Consider the following 23102-nt stretch of genomic DNA (forward strand, 5'->3'; position numbering starts at 1 on the left):
TTTCATAATTTGACCAGTTATACTTAGATGTGTAACGTCAGCCTTTGTTGCTGGCATGTCATGCCTAAGTTTGCTAATCTTGCTTATTAAAAAATCATTAAAGTAATTGAATGAGTGAGTCATCTGATTCAATGTATAACAGAACTGAGTTTGGCTTTTTGCCAAATATTTAATTGAATGTGCTCCAAAGCTTTTTACTATCATTCTTTATATATTCATATATTTTTACTATCATTCTTTATATATTCATATATTTTTACTATCATTCTTTATATATTCATATATTTTTACTATCATTCTTTACTTAGGCGATGTCATTTACAAAATAGCCTCCAACACTCTACTCAGCAAATTGAATGTAGTCTATCACAGTGTCATCCATTTTGTCACCAAAGCCCCATATACTACCCACCACTGCAACCTGTATGCTCTCGTTGGCTGGCCCTCGCTTAATATTCGTCGTCAAACCCACTGGCTCCAGGTCATCTATAAGTCTTTGCTAGGTAAAGCCCCGCCTTATCTCAGCTCACTGGTCACCACAGCAGCACCCACCCATAGCACGCGCTCCAGCAGGTACATTTCACTCGTCACCCTCAAAGACAATTCCTCCTTTGGTCACCTTTCCTTCCAGTTCTCTGCAGCCAATGACTGGAACGTATTGCAAAACTTTAAGCATCAGCTGTCAGAGCAGCTTACCAATCATTGCACCTGTACATAGCCCATCTGTAAATAGCCCACCCAACTACCTCATCCCCATATTGTTATTTAGTTTTTGCTCCTTTGCACCCCAGTATCTCTACCTGCACATTCATCTTCTGCACATCTATCACTCCAGTGTTCATTTGCTAAATTGTAATTATTTCGCCACTATGGCCTATTTATTGCCTAACCTCCCTAATCTTACTACATTTGCACACACTGTATATAGACTTTTCTATTGTGTTATTGACTGTACGTTTGTTTATCCCATGTGTAACTCTGTGTCGTTTGTGTCGCATTGCTTTGCTCTATCTTGGCCAGGTCGCAGTTCTAAATGAGAACTTGTTCTCAACTGGCCTACCTGGTTAAATAAAGGTTTTGTCACCTGATTTCTCAATTTGCAGTATGTTTGCTAATTGGTTGTACAGCCAGACTTGCCAGTCCTTTTGCCTCCTTCCTCTCAACCATCCAATTTTTCAATTGCTCATCAATCCACAGGGATCCGTTTTTACAGTCATTTTCTTAATATGTGCATGCTTAATAGTAACTGGAATAAGCAATTTCCTACATGTGTCAAGTGCAGTGTCTGGTTGCTCCTCATTACACACCACAGACCAGCAATTATGCTTTACATCATAAACATAGGAATCATTACAAAACTTATTGTATGACCTTTTATTCACTATATTAGGCCCAGCCTTTGGAACTTTGGTTATCCTAGATATGGCTACCATATTGTGATCACTACATCCAATGGATTTGGATACTGCTTTCAAGCACATTTCTGCAGCATGGGAAAATAAGTGATCAATACATTTGGATGATTTTATTCCTTTGCTGTTTGTAACTAACCTGGTAGGTTGACTGACAACCTGATCCAGGTTGCAGCGACTGGTTACAGTTTGAAGTTTTTTCCTGAGTGGGCAGATTGATGAAAGCAGTCATTATTAAATCACCCAGAAAATATACCTCTCAGTTGATATCACATACATTATCAAGCATTTCACACATCAAATCAAAATGTAATTGTCACATACACATGGTTAGCAGATGTTAATGCGAGTGTAGCGAAATGCTTGTGCTTCTAGTTCCGACCATGCAGTAATATCTAACAAGTAATCTAACCTAACAATTTCACAACAACTACCTTATACACACAAGTGTAAAGGAATGAATAAGAATATGTACATAAAAATGTATGAATGAGCGATGGCCGAGCGGCATAGGCAAGATGCAGTAGATGTTATAGAGTACAGTATATACATATGAGATGAGTAATGTAGGGTATGTAAACATTATATAAAGTGGCATTGTTTAAAGTGCCTAGTGATACATTTATTACATCAATGTTTCATTATTCAAGTGGCTTGAGTTGAGTCAGTATGTTGGCAGCAGCCACTCAATGTTAGTGATGGCTGTTTAACAGTCTGTTGGCCTTGAGATAGAAGCTGTTTTTCAGTCTCTCAGTCCTGGCTTTGATGCACCTGTACTGACCTCACCTTCTGGATGATAGCGGGGTGAACAGGCAGTGGCTCGGGTGGTTGTTGTCCTTAATGATCTTTTTGGCCTTCCTGTGACATCGGGTGGTTATCCAGATACTGACTGTTAACACTTGGTGGTCTATTGCAGCTTCCCACCAGAATGGGCTTTAGGTGAGGCAGATGAACCTGTAGCCATAATACTTCAACAGTATTTAACATGAGATCCTGTCTAAGCTTTACAGGAATGTGGTTCTGAATATAAACAGCAACACCTCCACCTTTGGCATGTCTGTCTTTCCTGTAGACGTTATAAGCATGTATTGCTACCACTGTATCAAAGGTATTATCTAAGTGCGTTTCAGAGATAATCAGAATATGAATGTCATCTGTTACTGGCAAGATATTGATTTCATGAGCCATGTATTTTAAGCTACATATGTTAACATGGGCTATTTTTAACACTTTTCTTGGATGCTTGATTGTTTTCATTGCTTTACTGGGAAGCTTAGCAGAAGTAGACATATTTATGTTATTTATGTTAGTGCAGGGTGAACTGCACACAGTGGACTTCCTACTAGGTCACACTGCCTCAGTGTTAACAGTATAACTCTGGTTAAAAGGCACATGATTACTGCAAACTATAGCTGTAGAATCAGCAGAGGCATTCAGGGCAGTTAAAGGAACATAAATTAGGTTACTTACATTGTGTCTTCTAACGCCCCTGGGATAATGTACATTTTCTGAACCATTATGACAATTCAGCGACGCAATGGTAGGGATTAACTGAGCTGGGATTGGGTCATCGATAAGTCATTGTCTCAACGCAGCCTTATAGTGCTGTGAAAGGATCCAGGAACCCAAATGATTCGGGTGGATCCCATCCTCCTTATAAAATGTGTTTTGTTACCAAAAGGTATGCAGAGCCATGAGCCACTGCAGCCTTTCATGATGAGTTCCGTTTTTTTGTGGCCCCCACCCCCATCAAAGTTCCTCATCCCTGTCCTAAGGCATCGTCAGATGGTTGTCTCGTGTCTCCCCATCGCCCGCTGGCTTTCATGTCCTGCTCTGTATGCAAATCCACACACAAGAACGACAGGGCTGGGACCAAAGGACATATGTGGACCACATGCTCTTTCGCTCTCTCTCTCTCACTCTTTCTCTCACTTTTTTGTGTCCGGATTTGGCATCTTAATGATTGTTCAGTCCTCAAATCACTTCCTAAAAGAGGATGAATAACGAACTTTGGCTGTTGTTGGTGTTAAACAAATATTTGCTTTTAGATTGTGTATTGAAACATCTACCATACAGGCTTACACACACACACACACACACACACATTCTCACACCACCCACCCACCCACATACACACACACACACACACACACACACACACACATTCTCACACCACCCACCCGTTACACACACACACACACACACACACACACACACACACACACACACACACACACACACACGTGTTCTCACACCACCCACATACACACACACTCGTTCTCACACCACACACCAACACACACACTCTACACACACTCGTTCTCACACCACCCACCCACACACACACACACAAGTTCTCACACCACCCACATACACACACACACGTTTCTCACGCCACTCACCTACACACACACACACTCGTTCTCACACCACACACCAACACACACGTTCTCACACCACTCTCTCTCTCACACACACACACACACACACACACACACACACACACACACACACACACACACACACACACACACACACACACACACACACACACACACACACAGCAGCTGTGTAGATGGAACTCACATTGTTCTGCTGTTGTTTCCCTGCTTTCTCTTTCCTCTGTCCTCTGTTCTTTCTCTCTGCTTTACGAGTGTAGTGTAGTATGGTAGAGAGGGAAAGGGAAGTGCGGTATGGAAGAGAGGGAAAGGGAAGTGCAGTATGGTGAGAAGGGAAAGGGAAGTGCAGTATGGAAGAGAGGGAGAGGGAAGTGCAGTATGGAATAGAGGGAAAGGGAAGTGCAGTATGGGAGAGAGGGAAAGGGAAGTGCAGTATGGTGGGAAGGGAAAGGGAAGTGCAGTATTACATTTACATTTAAGTCGTTTAGCAGACGCTCTTATCCAGAGCGACTTACAAATTGGTGCATTCACCTTATGATATCCAGTGGAACAACCACTTTACAATAGTGCATCTAAATCTTTTAAGGGGGGGGGGGTTAGAAGGATTACTTTATCCTATCCTAGGTATTCCTTAAAGAGGTGGGGTTTCAGGTGTCTCCGGAAGGTGGTGATTGACCCCGCTGTCCTGGCGTCGTGAGGGAGCTTGTTCCACCATTGGGGTGCCAGAGCAGCGAACAGTTTTGACTGGGCTGAGCGGGAACTGTGCTTCCTCAGAGGTAGGGAGGCGAGCAGGCCAGAGGTGGATGAACACAGTGCCCTTGTTTGGGTGTAGGGCCTGATCAGAGCCTGAAGGTACGGAGGTGCCATTCCCCTCACAGCTCCGTAGGCAAGCACCATGGTCTTGTAGCGGATGCGAGCTTCAACTGGAAGCCAGTGGAGAGAGCGGAGGAGCGGGGTGATGTGAGAGAACTTGGGAAGGTTGAACACCAGACGGGCTGCGGCGTTCTGGATGAGTTGTAGGGGTTTAATGGCACAGGCAGGGAGCCCAGCCAACAGCGAGTTGCAGTAATCCAGACGGGAGATGACAAGTGCCTGGATTAGGACCTGCGCTGCTTCCTGTGTGAGGCAGGGTCGTACTCTGCGAATGTTGTAGAGCATGAACCTACAGGATCGGGTCACCGCCTTGATGTTAGTGGAGAACGACAGGGTGTTGTCCAGGGTCACGCCAAGGTTCTTAGCACTCTGGGAGGAGGACACAATGGAGTTGTCAACCGTGATGGCAAGATCATGGAACGGGCAGTCCTTCCCCGGGAGGAAGAGCAGCTCCGTCTTGCCGAGGTTCAGCTTGAGGTGGTGATCCGTCATCCACACTGATATGTCAGCCAGACATGCAGAGATGCGATTCGCCACCTGGTTATCAGAAGGGGGAAAGGAGAAGATTAATTGTGTGTCGTCTGCATAGCAATGATAGGAGAGACCATGTGAGGATATGACAGAGCCAAGTGACTTGGTGTATAGCGAGAATAGGAGAGGGCCTAGAACAGAGCCCTGGGGGACACCAGTGGTGAGAGCATGTGGTGCGGAGACAGATTCTTGCCACGCCACCTGGTAGGAGCGACCTGTCAGGTAGGACGCAATCCAAGCGTGGGCCGTGCCGGAGATGCCCAACTCGGAGAGGGTGGAGAGGAGGATCTGATGGTTCACAGTATCAAAGGCAGCCGATAGGTCTAGAAGGATGAGAGCAGAGGAGAGAGAGTTAGCTTTAGCAGTCTGTAGTTGTTGACATCGGAGGGATCGAGTGTAGGTTTTTTCAGAAGGGGTGCAACTCTCGCTCTCTTGAAGACGGAAGGGACGTAGCCAGCGGTCAAGGATGAGTTGATGAGCGAGGTGAGGTAAGGGAGAAGGTCTCCGGAAATGGTCTGGAGAAGAGAGGAGGGGATAGGGTCAAGCGGGCAGGTTGTTGGGCGGCCGGCCGTCACAAGACGCGAGATTTCATCTGGAGAGAGAGGGGAGAAAGAGGTCAAAGCACAGGGTAGGGCAGTGTGAGCAGGACCAGCGGTGTCGTTTGACTTAGCAAACGAGGATCGGATGTCGTCGACCTTCTTTTCAAAATGGTTGACGAAGTCATCCGCAGAGAGGGAGGGGGGGGGGGGGGGAGGAGGATTCAGGAGGGAGGAGAAGGTGGCAAAGAGCTTCCTAGGGTTAGAGGCAGATGCTTGGAATTTAGAGTGGTAGAAAGTGGCTTTAGCAGCAGAGACAGAAGAGGAAAATGTAGAGAGGAGGGAGTGAAAGGATGCCAGGTCCGCAGGGAGACGAGTTTTCCCACATTTCCGCTCGGCTGCCCGGAGCCCTGTTCTGTGAGCTCGCAATGAGTCGTCGAGCCACGGAGCAGGAGGGGAGGACCGAGCCGGCCTGGAGGATAGGGGACATTGAGAGTCAAAGGATGCAGAAAGGGAGGAGAGGAGGGTTGAGGAGGCAGAATCAGGAGATAGGTTGGAGAAGGTTTGAGCAGAGGGAAGAGATGATAGGATGGAAGAGGAGAGAGTAGTGGGGGAGAGAGAGCGAAGGTTGGGACGGCGCAATACCATCCGAGTAGGGGCAGAGTGAGAAGTGTTGGATGAGAGCGAGAGGGAAAAGGATACACGGTAGTGGTCAGAGACTTGGAGGGGAGTTGCAATGAGATTAGTGGAAGAACAGCATCTAGTAAAGATGAGGTCAAGCGTATTGCCTGCCTTGTGAGTAGGGGGGGAAGGTGAGAGAGTGAGGTCAAAAGAGGAGAGGAGTGGAAAGAAGGAGGCAGAGAGGAATGAGTCAAAGGTAGACATGGGGAGGTTAAAGTCACCCAGAACTGTGAGAGGTGAGCCATCCTCAGGAAAGGAACTTATCAAGGCGTCAAGCTCATTGATGAACTCTGCAAGGGAACCTGGAGGGCGATAAGTGATAAGGATGTTAAGCTTGAAAGGGCTGGTAACTGTGACAGCATGGAATTCAAAGGAGGTGATAGACAGATGGGTCAGGGGAGAAAGAGAGAATGTCCACTTGGGAGAGATGAGGATCCCAGTGCCACCACCCCACTGACCAGAAGCGGGGTGAGGGCAAGAAAGGGAAGTGCAGTATGGTGAGAAGGGAAATGGAAGTACAATATGGAAGAGAGGGAAAAGGAAGTGCAGTATGGAAGAGAGGGAAAGGGAAGTACAATGTGGAAGAGAGGGAAAGGGAAGTGCAGTATGGAAGAGAGGGAAAGGGAAGTGCAGTATGGAAGAGAGGGAAAGGGTGGTGCAGTGTGGGAAAGAGGGAAAGTGAAGTGCAGTGTGGGAAAGAGGGAAAGGGAAGTGCGGTATGGAATAGAGGGAAAGGGAAGCGCAGTATGGGAGAGAGGGAAAGGTAAGTGCAGTATGGAAGAGAGGGAAAGGGAAGCGCGGTATGGAAGAGAGGGAAAGGGAAGTGCAGTATGGAAGAGAGGGAAAGGGAAGTGCGGTATGGAAGAGAGGGAAAGGGAAGTGCAGTATGGAAGAGAGGGAAAGGGAAAAACAAGCAGTGGGATTGTTACAGCCAGGCTCAAATAGTGTTTGTTTTCTTTCAAATACTTTAGCTGCCCGTGCTTGAGCTTGTCTCGCTCAATGAAATCAATAAAATTGTCTGAAAAGTGAAAACCCTGCCCATCTGGTAGTCCAGGCAGACTCAATGAAATACTATTTGAACCCAGGTCTATCTATGAGGGGAGAGGGAAAAACAAGCAGTTGGCTTTCAAGCAGAAAGGAGCCGTCTTTGAGGGGGGCCCTTAACCTCTCTAGGATAGGTGGCACCAAATCGTCCCACCTACGTAACAGCCAGTGTAATCCCGTGGCGCGTTATTCAAAAACCTTAGAAATGCAAAAACTTCAATTTTTCAAACATATGACTATTTTACACCATTTTAAAGACAAGACTCTCGTTAATCTAACCACACTGTCCGATTTCAAAAAGGCTTTACAACAAAAGAAAAACATTAGATTATGTCAGCAGAGTACCCAGCCAGAAATAATCAGACACCCATTTTTCAAGCTAGCATATAATGTCACATAAACCCAAACCACAGCTAAATGCAGCACTAACCTTTGATGATCTTCATCAGATGACAACCCTAGGACATTATGTTATACAATACATGCATGTTTTGTTCAATCAAGTTCATATTTATATCAAAAACCAGCTTTTTACATTAGCATGTGACTAGCATGTGACTAGCATTCCCACCGAACACTTCCGGTGAATTTACTAAATTACTCACGATAAACGTTCACAAAAAGCATAACAATTATTTTAAGAATTATAGATACAGAACTCCTCTATGCACTCGATATGTCCGATTTTAAAATAGCTTTTCGGTGAAAGCACATTTTGCAATATTCTCAGTAGATAGCCCGGCATCACAGGGCTAGCTATTTAGACACCCAGCAAGTTTAGCACTCAGAAAAGTCACATTTACTATAAGAAAAATGTTATTACCTTTGCTGTCTTCGTCAGAATGCACTCCCAGGACTTCTACTTCAATAACAAATGTTGGTTTGGTTCAAAATAATCCATAGTTATATCCAAACAGAGGCGTTTTGTTCGTGCGTTCAAGACACTATCCGAAAGGGTAAATAAGGGTGACGAGCATGGCGCAATTCGTGACAAAAAAATTCTAAATATTCCATTACCGTACTTGAAGCATGTCAACCGCTGTTTAAAATCCATTTTTATGCCATTTTTCTCGTAAAAAAGCGATAATATTCCGACCGGGAATCTGCATTTAGGTAAACAGAGGAAAGAAAATAAAGCATTCGGTCGACTCGGACACGCGCCTAAGCCCACAGTACTCTGAGCGGCCACTTGCCAAACGCGATAATGTGTTTCAGCCAGAGCCTGCCTCGATATCCTTCAGCTTTTTCCCGGGCTCTGAGAGCCTATGGGAGCCGTAGGAAGTGTCACGTTATTGCAAAGATCCTAAATCTTCAATATAAAGAGCCCAGATGAAACACAACTTGTCAGACAGGCCACTTCCTGCATGGAATCTTCTCAGGTTTTGGCCTGCCATATGAGTGCTGTTATACTCACAGACACCATTCAAACAGTTTTAGAAACTTTAGGGTGTTTTCTATCCAAAGCCAATAACTATATGCATATTCTAGTTACTGGGCAGGAGTAGTAACCAGATTAAATCGGGTACGTTTTTTATCCAGCCGTGTCAATACTGCCCCCTAGCCCTAACAGGTTAACAAAGTTTAGCGGTAGATTTTTGGATTCCTTTCTCTGCATGTTGAATGCCAACTAAACAGACCTTTTGGGATATAAAGAAGGATTTTATCTAATAAAACGACACTACATGTTGTAGCTGGGGCCCATTGGATGACAAATCAGAGGGAAGATTTTCAAAAAGCAAGTAAATATTTAATCGCTATTTGTGAATTTATGAAACCTGTGCCGGTGGAAAAATGTGTCATCCAAAGGGCCCCAGCTACAACATGTAGTGTCATTTTGTTAGATAAAATCCTTCTTTATATCCCAAAAAGTCTTATTAGTTGGCGTTCAACATGCAGAGAAAGGAATCCAAAAAGCTACCGCTAAACTTTTTTAAAACAAGTCAAAATACGTTTCTATTTAATCCTCTGATACCCTAAAATGTAATTAAACTATAATATTTCATATGGAAAGAAGTATGTTCAATAGGAAAATGATATTAGCAGGTGTGTGACCTCTTCATCGTGCGTGCATACACTGATTTCTAAGTCTGTGTCCCTGTAGTAAAACTCATTATTCTTCATCGTTTGGGAAGAAACAAGCCTGAAACCTTGAACAAAGACTACTGACATCCAGTGGAAGCCATAGGAATTGCATACTGGGAGCTAGATTCAATTTTTTGACCTATACATTCCATTGGAAGAGCATGGGCTCTCAAAAAAAAAGAAAATTCTGGTTGGTTTTTCTTTGGATTTTCTCCGACCATATTATAGTGTCCTACATTATTTTAACATTTCTACAGATTTCAGAGTGTTTTCTTTCCAATGGTAACAATTATATGCATATCCTGGCTTCAGGGCCTGAGCAACAGACAGTTTACTTTGGGCACGTCAGTCAGGCGGAAATGGAGAAAAATAGACCCTATCCTGGCGACTAAGCAGGCGTCTTTGAGGGGGGCCCTTAAGGAACCGTCTTTGAGGGGAGCCCTTAAGCAGGCGTCTTTGGGGGGGCCCTTAAAGAGCCGTCTTTGAAGGGGGCCTTAATGGGCAGTCTTTGAGGAGAGCCCTTAAGCTCAACTCTGCCTAGAAGGCCAGCATCCTGGAGTTGCCTCTTCACTGTTGACGTTGAGACTGGTGTTTTGCGGGTACTTTTTAAGGAAGCTGCCAGTTGAGGACTTGTGAGGCGCCTGTATCTCAAACTAGACACTCTAATGAACTTGTCCTCTTGCTCAGTTGTGCAACGGGGCCTCCCACTCCTCTTTCTATTCTGATTAGAGCCAGTTTGCGCTGTTCTGTTAAGGGAGAAGTGCACAGTGTTGTACGAGATCTTTAGTTTCTTGGCAATTTCTCACATAGAATAGCCTTCATTTCTCAGAACAATAATAGACTGACGAGTTTCAGGAGAAAGGTCTTTGTTTCTGGTCATTTTGAGCCTGTAATCGAACTCACAAATGCTGACGCTCCAGATACTCAACTAGTCTAATGAAGGCCAGTTTTATTGCTTACATCATCAGCACAATGGTTTTCAGCTGTGCTAACATAATTGCAAAAGGCTTTTCTAATGATCAACTAGCCTTTTAAAATGATGAACTTGGATTAGCCAACACAATGTGCCATTGGAACACTGGAGTGATGGTTGCTGATAATGGGCCTCTGAATGCCTATGTAGATATTCCATAAAAAATCTGCCGTTTCCAGCTACAATAGTCATTTACAACATTAACAATGTCTACACTGTATTTCTGATCAATTTGATGTTATTTTAATGGACAAAAACAAGGACATTTCTAAGTGACCCCAAACTTTTGAACGGTAGTGTATATAGCACTCGGCAGTCCCGTTCTGTGAGCTTCTGAGGCCTATCACTTTATGGCTGAGCCGTTGTTGCTCCTAGATATTTCCACTTCACAATAACAGCACTTACAGTTGACCGGGGCAGCTCTAGCGGGGCACAAATGTGTGAACTGACTTGTTAGAAAGATGGCATGCTATGACTGTGCCGCGTTAGGCTCCCAAGTGGTGCAGCGTTCTTAGGCACTGTATCTCAGTGCAAGAGGCATCCCTACAGTCCCTGGCTCAAATCCAGGCTGTATCACATCTGGCTGTGGTTGGGAGTCCCATGAGGTGATGCACATTTGGCCCAGCATTCTCATGGTTTGGCTGGGGTAGGCTGTCATTGTAAATAAGAATATGTTCTTAACTGACTTGCCTAGTTAAATAAAGGTTAAATAAAAAATAAGAAATAAAAAATAACATGGAAAACAACCACTTTTTGTGCAGTGTTAAGTTACCATCTTTACAAACAACTTAATTTAAATGTACATTACTGTATTGTACATAGGCTGGTCATCTAGGTTTATACCTGTAGACTTTCTGTCTACATGAAGAAAAACAATGACCAACACAGTAAAATTAGTACATTGAGAAATCAAGGGGTTTGTGATGATGTGGCTCAGTTGGTAGCACATGGCAAATGCAATGTTAGGGTTGTGGGTTCGATTCCCCTGGGGGACCAGTATGAAACCGTATAAACTCACTACTATAAGAGTGTCTGCTAAAAAGGAATGAATAGACCAAGTATTTCAAGAAACTGTAAAACCTATCAAGCAATTCTTTTTATGTCTGACAAGTAGTATCAGATTAACTGTTTTGAACAGATAATTATCAGTCTCAAGTTACAAATGCTGTTGAACACTCAAATACATTTAGTTTCAACTTTTTTCACAAAAGTAGTGCACTCGGCCTTTACTAGTCCTGTATTAGTGGACCAATATAGATGTCTTCAGCCAGGGCATTATTAGTCCCATTTGTAAGACTCAAAGGTGTAATACCATATGATGGTTGGTAAAATACAACTGGAAGACAGTGGATATGAAAAAAGTTATTTAATATTTAATTGAAGAACTGAACTATTTCTCCCTGAGCTCAGAAGACTGTTGTATGACTGCCAGAAACTAGTCCAGTCCAAAGGGGTCAATATCAAAAGATCCAAAAACTCCCAGAACAAAAATGACCAGAGGAAGAGGATGACATCTAGTCTCTAATAAAATCCCTCTGAACAGATGCTGCACATGTGCTCTGATCTCTTATTTCTCAATAAGATGTCCACCTATGGTCCAACCCATTGAAGGTAGTACTACGGCATACCACAACACAGCCACGCCAAGAGATTAAATAATGATACAAATTCAAGATGTTGGATGTCAAAGGCAGAAACTGTTAAGCCCATAGAGTCTGGATCTCTGGAATTAGAATTTGAGAACTGGATTGGCTGATGGCAATTGGTACACTGGGATTAGGGTTGCAAAATTCCGGGAACTTCTAAGAAATTCCCTGGTTTTCACGAAATCCCGGTTGGAGGGTTTTCGGAATCAGGGAGGAATAAACAGGAAATACCTAATCCTCCTACCAGAATTTCTGGAAAACCAGGGAATTTATTGAAATTTCCCAGAATTTCACAACCCAAACTGGGATAGATACTACTTAGATGTACTTTTCGAAAGTATTGTTGTAGTGGGCTGCTAGACCAACTCCTGAGATTTGAGACATATTGATACTGGGCCTCTAAGCCCACATTGTCTTCAGGCTAACAGTCTCAGCACTGGGATAAGGATTCTAAGCGGATAAGCATAGAGAACAATTTTGACATAGAGAGTGAATGGGGGAAACGGATATTCATCTGCCTGAGTTAGATAATCATCTACTGTAGGCTACCAGCTTCAGTGTCATCACTAGTGGATTAATCTCACCTATGGACGACAAGGAGTAACCCACTATTTTTGCAAGATACTAACATCCATTGGTGATAGTTTTATATCCCCATTTATATCCCCCATCAGATTCTAATTTTATTTATTTTATTTCACCTTTATTTAATCAGGTAGGCTAGTTGAGAACAAGTATTCATTTGCAACTGCGACCTGGCCAAGATAAAGCATAGCAATTCGACACATACAACAACACAGAGTTACACATGGAATAAACAAAACATACAGTCAATAATACAGTAGAACAAAAGAAAACAAAAATTCTATATACAGTGAATGCAAATGAGGTAAGTTAAGGCAATAAATAGGCCATGGTGGCGAAGTAATTACAATATAGCAATTAAACACTGGAATGGTAGATGTGCAGAAGACGAATGTGCAAGTAACGATACTGGGGTGCAAAGGAGCAAGATAAATAAATAAATACAGTATGGGGATGAGGTAGGTAGATAGATGGGCTGTTTACAGATGGGCTATGTACAGGTGCAGTGATCTGTGAGCTGCTCTGACAGCTGGTGCTTAAAGCTAGTGAGGGAGATATGAGTCTCCAGCTTCAGAGATTTTTGCAGTTCGTTCCAGTCATTGGCAGCAGAGAACTGGAAGGAAAGACGACCAAAGGAGGAATTGGCTTTAGGGGTGAGCAGTGAGATATACCTGCTGGAGCGCGTGCTACGGGTGGGTGCTACTATGGTGACCAGTGAGCTGAGATAAAGCGGGGCTTTACCTAGCAGAGACTTGTAGATAACCTGGAGCCAGTGGGTTTGGCGACGAGTATGAAGCGAGGACCAACCAACGAGAGTGTACAGGTCGCAATGGTGGGTAGTATATGGGGCTTTGGTGACAAAACGGACGGCACTGTGATAGACTGCATCCAGTTTGTTGAGTAGAGTGTTGGAGGCTATTTTATAGATGACATCACCGAAGTCGAGGATCGGTAGAATGGTCAGTTTTACGAGGGTATGTTTGGCAGCATGAGTGAAGGATGCTTTGTTGCGATATAGGAAGCCGATTCTAGATTTAATTTTGGATTGGAGATGCTTAATGTGAGTCTGGAAGGAGAGTTTACAGTCTAACCAGACACCTAGGTATTTGTAGTTGTCCACGTGTTCTAAGTCAGAGCCGTCCAGAGTAGTGATGCTGGACGGGCGAGCAGGTGCAGGCAGTGATCGATTGAATAGCATGCATTTAGTTTTACTTGCATTTAAGAGAAGTTGGAGGCCACGGAAGGAGAGTTGTATGGCATTGAAGCTCGTCTGGAGGTTAGTTAACACAGTGTCCAAAGAGGGGCCAGAAGTATACAGAATGGTGTACAGAATGGTGTCATCTGCGTAAAGGTGGATCAGAGAATCACCAGCAGCAAGAGCAACATCATTGATGTATACAAGAATTGAACCCTGTGGCACACCCATAGAGACTGACATAGGTCCGGACAACAGGCCCTCCGATTTGACACACTGAACTCTATCAGAGATGTAGTTGGTAAACCAGGCGAGGCAATCATTTGAGAAACCAAGGCTATTGAGTCTGCCAATAAGAATGTGGTGATTGACAGAGTCAAAGCCCTGAGACTTTGTTCATAATCATAACCATGTTTTCTAAAATCCTAGATAAATGTGTAAAAGAATGTTGAAAAATGTAAATCAACACTGTATTCTATATGAGCAGCAATATTTATTTATTTATTTACTAGGTAAATCAGTTAAGAATAAATTATTATTTACAATGACGGCCTACCAAAAGACAAAAGGCCTTCTGTGGGGATGGGGGCTGGGATTAAAAATAAAACTATAGGACAAAACACACATCACGACAAGAGAGACACCACAACACTACATAAAGAGAGACCTAAGACAACAACATAGCATGGCAGCAACACATGACAACACAGCATGGTAGCAACACCACATGACAACAATATGGTAGCAACACAATATGGCAGTAGCACAACATGGTAGAAGCACAAAACATGGTACAAACATTATTGGGCACAGACAACTGCACAAAGGCAAGAAGGTAGAGACAACAATACATCACGCAAAGCAGCCACAACTGTCAGTAAGAGTGTCCATGATTGAGCCTTTGAACAGAGATGGAGATAAAACTGTCCAGTTTGAGTGTTTGTTGCAGCTCGTTCCAGTCGCTAGCTGCAGTGAACTGAAAAGAGGTGCGACCCAGGGATGTGTGTGCTTTGGGACCTGTAGCCTCTCTGGGCTTTGGGGGACGCTACCGTCCCACCTGCGGGACACAGCCAGTGAAATAGCAGGGCGGCAAATTCAAAACAGCAAAAATCTCATAATTCAAAGAAGAATTATAGATAAACATCTGCTTAATGCAACCGCTGTGACAGATTTCAAAAAAGCTTCACGGGGAAAGCACACTTTGCAATAATCTGAGTACTGCGCTCAGAAAACAACAGCAGGCAATACAGATACCCGCCATTTTGGAGTCATCTAAAATCATAAATAGCATTATAAATTTTCACTTACCTTTGATGATCTTCATCAGAATGCACTCCTAGGCATCCCAGGTCCACAATAAATGTTGTTTTGTTCGATTAAGTCCATCATTTATGTCCTCTTTGTTAGCGCGTTCAGTAAGCTACTCCAAATGTAGGAAGCGCGCCGAATATTTCACGACGAAAAGTCAAAAAAAGTTCTATTTACGTTCGTAGAAACATGTCAAACGATGTATAGCATCAATCTTTAGGGCCTTTTTAACATAAAAGTTCCATAATATTCCAACCAGACGATGCAAATGTCTTCAAAAATGTAATGGAACACAGCTACCTCTCACGTGAATGCGCGCAATTGAGGCCATGTCCTTTCCTGAGTCAACAATTTCCAACTTCCTTTGTTCGCTCTCTGTTCACCATAGAAGCCTCAAACAACTTTCTAAAGACTGTTGACATCTAGTGGAAGCCTTAGGAAGTGCAAAATGAACCCTAAGTCACTGTATACAGAATAGGCCCAGTCTTGGAAAAACTACAAACCACTTCCTGGTTGGATTTGTTCTCAGGTTTTTGCCTGCCATATGAGTTCTGTTATACTCACAGACATCATTCAAACAGTTTTAGAAACGTCAGAGTGTTTACTATCCAAATCTACTAATAATATGCATATCCTACGTTTTGAGCCCGAGTAGTAGGCAGTTTAATTTGGGCACGTCATTCATCCGAATTTCCGAATACTGCCCCCTGTCACTACAAAGTTAACAGAATGTGACTGGCAGAATGGGTGTTGTATGTAGAGGATGAGGGCTGCAGTAGGTATCTCAGATAGGGGAGAGTGAGGCCTAAAATGGTTTTATAAATAAGCATCAACCAGTGGGTCTTGAGATGGGTATACAGAGATTACCAGTTTACAGAGGAGTATAGAGTGCCACCAATGTCCTATAAGGTGGCAAATCTGAAAAGAACATCTAGCCACTCAAGAGTACCCTTACCTGCTGATCTATAAATTACATCTCCGTAATCTAGCATGGTCATCTGAATCAGGATTAGTTTGGCACCTGGGGTGAAAGAGGAGCAATTACAATAGAGGAAACCACATCTAGAATTAACCTTAGCCTGAAGATTTGATATGTGCTGAGAGAAGGACAGTGTACCGTCTAGCCATACTCCCAAGGACTTGTATGAGGTGACTACCTCAAGCTCTTTTTTTATTTTAACCAGGCAAGTCAGTTAAGTTTTACCCTTCAGGGATTCAATCTAGCAACTTTCCGGTTACTCGCCCAACGCTCTAACCACTAGGCTACCTGCCGCCCCAAGCGCCAATCTCTCAGAGGTAGTAATCACACCTGGAAGGAAGCTCTCTCATCCATTTATATGCAGATGATACAGTCTTATACTCAGCTGACCCCTCCCCTGGCTTCGTGTTAAACACTCTACAAAGAAAGCTTTCTTAGTGTACAAACAAGCTTTCTCTGCCCTTACCCTTGTTCTGAACACCTCCACAACAAAGGTCATGTGGTTTGGTAAGAAGAATGCCCCTCTCCTCACAGGGGCATTTATTACTGATAAGTTTTTCCTCCACTTTTGATAAACAGGGCAAAATAGAAATTGGCCTATAACAGTTAGAATCAGCTTGATCTCCCCCTTTAAATAAAGGATGCCCCGTGGCTGCTTTCCAATCAATGGGACAGGTTAAAAGGTCAGAGATAGGCTTGGCAATGATAGGGGCTGCAACCTTAAAGAAGAAAAGATCTAAGAGCTATTTCAAAGTTAAATGCTTAAAACCAGCAAATCAAATTGTTTGGGGACAGACTTGGTGGAGACAACCGAGCACTGAAGGTGATCCTTGGTAAAGATTGCTACTCCACCACCTTTGGAAGATCTGTCTTGCCGAAAAAGGTTACAACCAGGAAGATTAACACCAGTGTTCAAAACACTTTCTTAACCACGTCTCAGTAATAACCAACACATCTGGATTGGAGTTGTGAACCCACACTTTCAATTCATCAATTTTAGGTAATAAGATTCTAGTGTTAGCGTGCAGAAAACCCAGGCTTTTACGAGAGCAGAAATCAGTGAAGTAGATATCAGAGCACAAGTCAGAATTGGGGCTCGCAACAGGGTTTACATGCACATTTCCAGATATCATCAGCAGTAACACAATTATTTTGTTATGTCATTTGAATGTGCATCAGACGGCAATTTAATTTTCATAAAAACGACTCCACAGATTTGGCTCTTTTTCAATTTGTGGATAAAATCTTTACATCCCTGAACAACAATGAATACACTCTTGGCATCTTTTTAGATTTATCCAAAGCATTTGACACGGTTGATCATGAAATTTTATCACACAAATAGATTTTATCACACAAATATTTAGATTCACTAATTAATGAAGCCAACTCGGGCAATGGCCACATTTTCTGAATGGTTCCAGATAAACAAATGATCTTTAAATGTAAAAAAAATTCGCAAGTAAGACTAAGAAATATTGTTAAAAAAAAGAGCCAGAATCTCAATTGGTGGGAATGAAATGGAATAAGTCCCATCCACTAAATTCCTCAGAGTTCTAATTGATGAAAAGTTATCCTGGAAAGATCATATTCGATTTGTCTGCAGCAAAATTATGAAATCTGTTGGTATCATCAAACATATTAGTGGTTTGGTTCATCAGGCTTGCTTCCCAACTCTATTCTATAGCTTAATTTACCCATATCTCATTTACTGTAATATTGTCTGGGCCAGTACATATGCCTCCTACCTACAAAAATTACTCATACTACAAAATACATTTGCAAGACTAGCCAACTTATCTAATTACATGGCTCCATCTGCACCTTTGATTAAGAAACTCAATATCTTGTCTATTTATGACATTAATGCACGCCAGTTATGCACTTTAATCTACAAATACTCTTATCCTCACAGACAGTTGACCTAAACCCTTCAATGGATTCTTCCAGGTTCATTCTGAAATGCATCTACAGTGGTTCGTCCTTTAAAAGTTGGGTCAAACTTCAGCACAGCTTGCAGGGTGCTGCGGAATGGTCTGGCATGTTGGAGTGCATGACATCATAGTATTTTACTGTCAGCCATTGTTGCCATTAATGCTTGTTCGACCACCTCTTTCTTTTTCCCAACACAGTTAAGCCAAAACCATGCCCTGTTATTCAGAGGGGCGTTCTACTACGCTCCCATTGGCTAGCTAGCGTTGTCTCAATCACAGGCGATCAGCGCAGAAAAAGTGACATTCCAAGGTAAGGATGGAAAGTGTAATTTAACAATTAGCTGCTTAATGTAATGCAGGCTTATTATTATCATGTTTGGTAACATTTGCCCATGTATTTATTTTCAGAGTTTCAATGAGTTGTAAAAATGTCTCCGAGAACTCTGCTGAATTCTCTCATTTGAAGGTCAGCTATGTTTACCTAGGCTACTTACCGTTACTAGCTTGCTATTTGAAGTTGTTATATTATCATTAGTAGTCTATTATCAGGTAAAAGCATATGCTTATTATTCATAATTTTTCAAATATTTGTAATCTAATCTTTTGTTAGCTAACCTTAATAACTAGCTCAGTCCACGACATTATGTTATTATATTTTTCAATCTTGAAATACAAGGGCAAGCGTTATTAATCAGTGACTGAAATTTCGCACGGCGTGATATTCACTTCTGGACATGGAGAGATCTCAAAGTGTTGTAAAACGCCCTTCTGAATAACATGGCGTGGTTTTGGAACAAGAAAAAGAAAGACGCAGTTTGACCACCAGAGGGCATCTTTGAGAAGCTAAGTTATTGAAATGACATGGAGCTGTAGGGCTAACAGTCTTGTTTACTGCAGCGGTTTTAGCATAACTTACTTATTGGCATACAGGCCTACTTCAATATACAGTATATCAATCAATCATTCATTCATTTGTGCATGTCATCACACAGCATACAAGTCATCCATGTCTTTAAATACAGTCAAGCATTTTAGTTATAAAACGAAATAACAAAGGGAGCCTTGAATAATTAAACAATGAATATATCGCAACATGTCGGCTAAAGCGATGGAATTGAGGAATGCATTTGACTGTTTTTAATTTTGGCTGTACTAAAGACTTTAAAACCTTTTTTGTTAGAACAGACTATATGCGATTGATTATCATTTGTTTTTAAATTAGTATAGTATTTGTTTGGTCAACTTTAACCGTATTTGTTGTGCTGTTTAAAGCAATGCGAAACGGTGCTGAAATAGTTAACCACACACAGGTAGGCTTTTGCTTCAAATCCAATTATAACATTTGGATGGTTTTGGATGTTTCAGTAAGCAACAATTTGTTGCCTTCATTTGCATTAGCCTACTTTAATGGATGTTGTAAATGACTATTGTAGCTGGAAACGGCAGATTTTTTATGGCATATATACATAGGCATACAGAGGCCCATCATCAGCAACCATCACTCCTGTGTTTCAATGGCACGTTGTGTTAGCTAATCCAAGTTTATCATTTTAAAAGGCTAATTGATCATTAGAAAACCTTTTTGCAATTATGTTAGCACAGCTGAAAACCGTTGTTCTGCTTAAAGAAGCAATAAAACTGGCCTTTTTTAGACTAGTTGAGTATATGGAGAGTCAGCATTTGTGGGTTCGTTTACAGGCTTGAGATGGCCAGAAACAAAGACCTTTCTTCTCAATCTCGTCAGTCTATTCTTCTTCTTCAGTCTAAATGAAGAGTGGATGTTATCCTTCACGGAGTGGGACAGTGCACCTCAAAACTGCAGATAACATAAGGCCAGCTATTGTGAAAGAGTACTTGTGGATCTTGTCGATTTCCTCTATGGCTTCAAGAGGCCTACTGTCCACCTTGTAATTGTGTGGTTCCAAAGGATAAAGCGTCACCTTCAGATGGATATGTGGATTCAGAGAGAAGCCAGCTGCCAGCCTGCGACCAGGCATGGGTGATGACATCCTTTTCCTGAACAGAAATTTGAAGAAATCCGGTGATGAAGTTATTGTTTTAATAGATGTATTTGTTATCTAATATTAGAAGGCTCTTTAAAGTGAATTGAGTTGTCAATGTGCCGCATTGCATTGTGATTTAAAAAAAATCTGTTCTTAATTCATGGCATGGTTTCTTTTTAGCCAAACATTGAATAGACATGCAGACAAATGAATTAATACAGGAAAGAGGAAAAATAGCCTACTGTCTGTCATCATAAAAACAATTAGGCAAAACATTTTTTTAATTATTTTGTTGGGTAACAAATCGGCTCTCAGAACTCATTAAGAGGCAGCTTTTATCTTCAATATAATAATTAATTCAGAAGGTTAAATCAAATCAAAATCAAAGTTTATTTGTCACCATGCGCTGAATACAACAGGTCTAGACCTTACAGTGAAATGGTTACTTTCAAGCCCTTAACAAACAATGCAGTTAAAAACAATAAATAAATAGAAACATAACAAATAATTAAGGAGCAACAATAAAAGAACAGTAGCGAGGCTATATACAGGGTATTACGGTACAGAGTCAATGTGGAGGCTATATACAGGGGGTACCGGTACAGAGTCAATGTGGAGGCTATATACAGGGGGTACCGGTACAGAGTCAATGTGGAGGCTATATACAGGGGGTACCGGTACAGAGTCAATGTGGAGGCTATATACAGGGGGTACCGGTACAGAGTCAATGTGGAGGCTATATACAGGGGATTACGGTACAGAGTCAATGTGGAGGCTATATACAGGGGGTACCGGTACAGAGTCAATGTGGAGGCTATATACAGGGGGTACCGGTACAGAGTCAATGTGGAGGCTATATACAGGGGGTATTACGGTACAGAGTCAATGTGGAGGCTATATACAGGGGGTACCGGTACAGAGTCAATGTGGAGGCTATATACAGGGGGTACCGGTACAGAGTCAATGTGGAGGCTATATACAGGGGGTACTACGGTACAGAGTCAACGTGGAGGCTATATACAGGGGGTACCGGTACAGAGTCAATGTGGAGGCTATATACAGGGGGTACCGGTACAGAGTCAACGTGGAGGCTATATACAGGGGGTACCGGTACAGAGTCAATGTGGAGGCTATATACAGGGGGTACCGGTACAGAGTCAATGTGGAGGCTATATACAGGGGGTACCGGTACAGAGTCAATGTGGAGGCTATATACAGGGGGTACCGGTACAGAGTCAATGTGGAGGCTATATACAGGGGGTACCGGTACAGAGTCAATGTGGAGGCTATATACAGGGGGTACCGGTACAGAGTCAATGTGGAGGCTATATACAGGGGGTACCGGTACAGAGTCAATGTGGAGGCTATATACAGGGGGTACCGGTACAGAGTCAATGTGGAGGCTATATACAGGGGGTACCGGTACAGAGTCAATGTGGAGGCTATATACAGGGTGTACCGGTACAGAGTCAATGTGGAGGCTATATACAGGGGGTACCGGTACAGAGTCAATGTGGAGGCTATATACAGGGGGTACCGGTACAGAGTCAATGTGGAGGCTATATACAGGGGTGTACCGGTACAGAGTCAATGTGGAGGCTATATACAGGGGGTACCGGTACAGAGTCAATGTGGAGGCTATATACAGGGGGTACCGGTACAGAGTCACTGTGGAGGCTATATACAGGGGGTACCGGTACAGAGTCAATGTGGAGGCTATATACAGGGGGTACCGGTACAGAGTCAATGTGGAGGCTATATACAGGGGGTACCGGTACAGAGTCAATGTGGAGGCTATATACAGGGGGTACCGGTACAGAGTCAATGTGGAGGCTATATACAGGGGGTACCGGTACAGAGTCAACGTGGAGGCTATATACAGGGGGTACCGGTACAGAGTCAATGTGGAGGCTATATACAGGGGGTACCGGTACAGAGTCAATGTGGAGGCTATATACAGGGGGTACCGGTACAGAGTCAATGTGGAGGCTATATACAGGGGGTACCGGTACAGAGTCAATGTGGAGGCTATATACAGGGGGTACCGGTACAGAGTCAATGTGGAGGCTATATACAGGGGGTACCGGTACAGAGTCAATGTGGAGGCTATATACAGGGGGTACCGGTACAGAGTCAATGTGGAGGCTATATACAGGGTGTTACGGTACAGAGTCAATGTGGAGGCTATATACAGGGGGTACCGGTACAGAGTCAATGTGGAGGCTATATACAGGGGGTACCGGTACAGAGTCAATGTGGAGGCTATATACAGGGGGTACCGGTACAGAGTCAATGTGGAGGCTATATACAGGGGGTACCGGTACAGAGTCAATGTGGAGGCTATATACAGGGGGTACCGGTACAGAGTCAATGTGGAGGCTATATACAGGGGGTACCGGTACAGAGTCAATGTGGAGGCTATATACAGGGGGTACCGGTACAGAGTCAATGTGGAGGCTATATACAGGGGGTACCGGTACAGAGTCAATGTGGAGGCTATATACAGGGGGTACCGGTACAGAGTCAATGTGGAGGCTATATACAGGGGGTACCGGTACAGAGTCAACGTGGAGGCTATATACAGGGGGTACCGGTACAGAGTCAATGTGGAGGCTATATACAGGGGGTACCGGTACAGAGTCAATGTGGAGGCTATATACAGGGGGTACCGGTACAGAGTCAATGTGGAGGCTATATACAGGGGGTACCGGTACAGAGTCAACGTGGAGGCTATATACAGGGGGTACCGGTACAGAGTCAATGTGGAGGCTATATACAGGGGGTACCGGTACAGAGTCAATGTGGAGGCTATATACAGGAGGTACCGGTACAGAGTCAATGTGGAGGCTATATACAGGGGGTACCGGTACAGAGTCAATGTGGAGGCTATATACAGGGGGTACCGGTACAGAGTCAATGTG

Source organism: Salmo salar, chromosome ssa06, assembly GCF_905237065.1.
Source record: "Salmo salar chromosome ssa06, Ssal_v3.1, whole genome shotgun sequence".
In the NCBI taxonomy this organism is placed as follows: domain Eukaryota; kingdom Metazoa; phylum Chordata; class Actinopteri; order Salmoniformes; family Salmonidae; genus Salmo; species Salmo salar.